Here is a 5,018-nt window from a genome sequence, read left to right as displayed (position 1 = left end):
CAGCAGAACCTCCGTCCATCCGTCTGGTCCATCCCGGAGTCACGACCCAGGGGAAGCAACCCCCAGGCGAGAGCGGCCCGACCCGTGCCCGCACGCCACCCCCGGCGGCAACTCGGGACGGGAGCGGGCGGGAGACAGCCGCTCGCACGGCACGGGGAAGCGGGACGCGCGGGGGCGCCCCACCCCTCGGGAGACACAGCACCGCGAGGGAGTGGCCGCACGCGCACTCGCACGCACGCGGGAGCCCCGCGCGCCGGACGCCGGCCAGGCCCAGCGGGATCCTCCCCCGACTCGGAGGGGGGAGGCGCAGGCCGCGGTAGGCAAAGAGCGGCGCTCGGCCCCGCCGCGGGGCCGGCAGACCCCTCACGGAGAGGGGGCTCTGCCCAACACGCAACGGTAGTCACCCCGCATCGGTGGCCACTACGCGCAGAGGAGGGGCGGCAGCTGGGGGGTTCCGGTACCCCAAGGCACCCTCTCGGATCGCTAGAGAAGGCTTTCTCACCGAGGGCGCATCGCCCCCACCCATTCGTCCCCCGACCGGGCCCCGCTAAACGGCTCTCCAAAGGCCGCCAAGGGCTCGGGGGGCGGGGGTAGGTCTGCGGCAAGGGGCAGGCACAGGGCAATCCTGAGCGCTCACGGCTGGGGCCCAACAAGGAGACCGTCCTTGCCCCGCCACGCACACCATGCTCGCGTCACCGCCCGGAAAGAGCTCCGTGCCTCCGGCGAGGCCACGAGAGGCGGAGACGGACGTGGCATGCTGGGGCGAAGAAACGGCACCCCTCGGCTGGCCAAGCGCCACAGCGCTGGCTCGGCCCGCCGCGATCGCTCACACACCCCGCCACGTCCAGGCCCCCCCAGCACGGCATGCGCCAGGGGGACGACGAGGCGCCCGCATCCCCATGGGGGGGGCAGGTGGTCCTCCCTTACCGACTCCACCACCCGCTCCTCGGACTACGCCACCAACAGCGGTGGCCCGAGGGGGTCGCTGGGAACAGGAAACGACGCCACCGCTCGGCCTCGGGCACCTGAGACAACCTGGAGCGCTCCAGGGGCACCACGGAGGGCCAGGCGCAACGCGCTCAGCACGCCCAGGCGGTGAGCAGCGCGGCGTCGGGACGGCCCTCCCCATGGCAGGGAGAGCCGCTCACCACACGAAGCCAAGAAAGGCAAGCGAGAGTGTCCGCTGCGTCAGAGGACCCCGGTCCCACGGACACCAGGAGGCCGAACGTGGGAGGGCGGGGTCGGGCCGGAGTCCACACCCCCCCCGCGCCCTCCCCGCACCGCCACAGCAGGCGGAGGAGGAGGAGGAGGAGCGCGAAGGGCCCGCGGGCAGAACGAGAAGAGCGGTCCCATTCGCCATGAATGTCCGTCCCTCGTCTGACGCGGCTTAGGCCCGGCCCGGGAGAGCACGAGATCACCACATCGATCGGCAGAATGTGCCCAGGGAGGTCCCGAGGGGGGGAAAGCCCGGCGAGGACAGCAACCAGAGGGACCTGCTTTCAGCCTCGCCAGCACCCCTCGACCCCAGGGCGAGAGCAGCCGGACAACCCAAGGAAGGAGGACGCCTGACACGTGGCACGGAGCCTTGCGGGACAAGGGTTGTCACGACCGCAGCCAGGTGCCCGCAGTGGGGAGCGCACGGGGTAAAGCACCCACGCCGCCTGCCCACACCGCCCTCGGGTGCTGGAGACCGGAGGCGGCACCACGGCCTGGACCATCTGGAGGCACCCGAGCCGGCGCACAGGCCCACGCGGACGGCTCAAGTAAGCGAGGGCACAGCCGGGCTTGGCACCATGGTCAAGCCCAGAGGTCCCCCCCGCCCCGCACACGCCCAGAGGTCCCCATCTCTAAGGCGACAGTCGCCAAAGCACAGCGTGTCAGCACCTACCTGGCAACAAAAAGTGCTCATTTCAGGTGACAAAATCACCACGCCGACTGCCGGGGCCTAGACACAAGTCACCGGGACCTCCTGGGACCGTAGCCAGGCCACCGGCCCCAAGCACCGTTCCATCAGCCCCGGCCCCTGGAGCCCCCAGGGCCATCTGGTCGACCCCGGGAGCGTGGCGGCAGCCGGGACCGACGGGGGACTCGCGGGAGGTGGAGCGGGCCGGGTAGGCCCTCCCCCAGTCCGCCTGTCGTCCCCACGTCAGGACTTAGAAAAATCACCAAAGTCCTGCGGAGGCACCTGTGGACGCCCTGCTCCCCGGCCCTCAGGACGGCCCCACGCCTGTCCCATGCCGGTCCCATGCCGGTCCCCGACTCCCAGTTGGGACTGGGGGGGGGAGGGGGCGATACCACGGAGGCGTCCCCGACGGCCGGACCGCAATGGGAATCGCGGCCGGGCCCCTGGGGCGCCATATCCGTGCCTCCCCTCGCGACCCGATCCGGTCCGGTCCGTTCCGGTCCCCTCCGGTCCCCACCTCCGCAGCGGGCCTCGGAAAGCTTGGTAAGAAAATCGGGTCAGACGACCGGAACCCCACGCGTGCCCCGTGGCCGGGCCCGTCACGCCATCCACGGGCTTCCTCTCAAGGCTCGAGCGCGACACGGGAGAAAACCGCGCGACACGGAAGGCCCGACGACCGACCGGAGCCACCGGCCGGATGGCGTCCGGGCGCCGGACACACCCGCTCCCATTCCCCCACGGGCCGAGGAGGGGACACCGGTGGGTGCTGGTCGACCCGTCCAGGCGACCCCCACACCCTTCTCAGGGAGCGAGGCGGTGGCGGCGTCACACCCTCACAAGCCTGGAGGTTCAATCTCCCGCGAGCCGATCGCGCGCCGACACCCCAGAGAGAGCGGGACAATCACGCTAGTGTCACCGGCTTCCTGGAACTCCGGCTTGGGGACCGCAGCCAAATGCCATCCCTTACTGACATCGGCGACGCTCTGGCAGGGTGACGCTATATAAAAGCGGCCGCCAGGTGGCGCCCGACAACCGGCGCAAAGGACACCGAGACAGATCCAGATCGCGGGCCCGTGAAGGCGCACAGCCGGCCGCCCGGCCACCCGATCTTGTCCCGGCCCCACCTCGGAGGGGCGGGCAGAGGGTGTGGGGCGCGCGGACCCGGGGCGTCGGCCTCGGGAGCCCCCGACCAGCGCGGCACGGCTGCAGCACCCCAGGGCAGACCGGGAAAACGTGTCTGGGCCGCTCCAGCCGGAAAGGGAGCCGGCTGGCCACGGGACACGCGCGTACGCATGCGCTCACGCCCACGCACGCACGCCCACGCACGCACGCACGACCCCGCCGGAAGCGGACGTGGGCGGAAAATTCCCCAAAGGGGCGCGCGTGGGTGGCTCAGTCGCTAAGCGTCTGCCTTCAGCTCGGGTCACGATCCCAGGGTCCTGGTTTCCAGCTCCCCGTCGGGCTCCCTGCTCACCGGGAAGCCTACTTCTCCCTCTCCCGCTCCCCCTGCTTGTGTTCCCTCTCTCGCTGTCTGTCTGTCTGCCTGTCTGCCTGTCTGCCTGCCTGCCTGTCTGTCTGTCTCTCTCTCTCTCTCTCTCTCTCTCTGTGAAATAAATAAATAAAATCTTAAAAAAATAAAATAAAATTCCCCGCAGACACCGGCAGGCCCCAGAGGCCCGGCCGGCATTACGCGGGCTTCCCACAGCGGCACACGGGCGGTGCCCTGGGCCTCTGGGAGGACTTAAGACAAATTTCGGGGGGCAGGCAGGGAACGGAAAACAGAGACCGTGTGAGTACTCCTAGAACAACAACGGTTGAACCATTTTTCTTCTATCATTTCAAGGGGAGGAAGTCTCTCTCAAGCATACGAAGAAAGCTCAGGAGGGCAGAAAGGGGGTGATTGACACACGCCCCCAGAAAGGTGCACACTGAATCCCTCTCTGCGTGTACCACGATGACATCCAAGGACAACAAACAGGCATGGGGGAACATCCGTGCAAAGGCAGGTGTGGCGATAAGAATATCGGTTTCCCCCGAAACCGCCTGGGTGGCTCAGTCGTTGAGCGTCTGCCTTCGGCTCAGGGCATGATCCGGGCGTTCTGGGATTGAGCCCCGCATCAGGCTCCTCCGATGGCAGCCTGCTTCTTCCTCTCCCACTCCCCCTGCTTGTGTTCCCTCCCTCTCTCACTGGCTGTCTCTCTCTCTCTGTCAAATAAATAAATCAACCAGTATTTAAATATATATATATATATATAATATTATATATTAATATATTTATATTTAACGTTTTTATTAAATACATTTAATATGTTTAAATATATTATATATTTATTTTATTGTATATTTATTATATTTTTATTTATATAATATATAAATAAATAATATATTTATTATATATAAATATATATTATATATTTATTAAATATATTTAATATATTTAATATTATATATATATTATACACACACACACACACACACACACACATATATCTCGGTTTCAGCATCTGTGACCATAACCCGGAAACACACGGTGGGGGGGGGCGGGGGGGGAGGAGGAGGCGCGGAATGGGGAGGAAGGGAGTTAAAATAGCCATTCACTAAACAAATCCAGCTCCGGGACATCCGCGCATTCCAACACTAGGACACGGGGGGGGGGGGGGGGGGGGGCGGGGGGGGGTAAGAGAGGAAGGGAGGGTGGGTGGTGCTTGAGAAGAGGTAAATAATTGATGATGAAATGTTCCATGATATTAAGGAGAAAAGAAAAACCAGGCGTAGCACTTCCTCTGGCGTGTAAAGGAAAAAAAGTTTTTTGTTTCTTTTTTTTTCTTCCTTTTTTCGTCTTTCAAGTACACGTATTTCAGGGCACCTGACTGGCTCTGTCGGAGGAGGACCGGGTGACTCTTGATCCGCAGGGCTCGTGAGTTCCAGCACCACGCTGGATGGGCATAGAGATTACTTAAAATTAGAAAGCTTTAAAAAACAAACACACAAACCACAGACGCGGAGCAGCATTAAGCATCCAAGACATACACCTGTCTTGGGGCGCCTGGGTGGTGCAGTCGGTTGGTTGGGCAGCTGCCTTTGGCTCGGGTCATAGCCCCAAGGTCCTGGAACA

The sequence above is a fragment of the Ursus arctos genome, unplaced genomic scaffold (assembly GCF_023065955.2).
Source record: "Ursus arctos isolate Adak ecotype North America unplaced genomic scaffold, UrsArc2.0 scaffold_55, whole genome shotgun sequence".
Taxonomy (NCBI): Eukaryota; Metazoa; Chordata; class Mammalia; order Carnivora; family Ursidae; genus Ursus; species Ursus arctos.
This window is presented reverse-complemented; position numbering follows the sequence as displayed.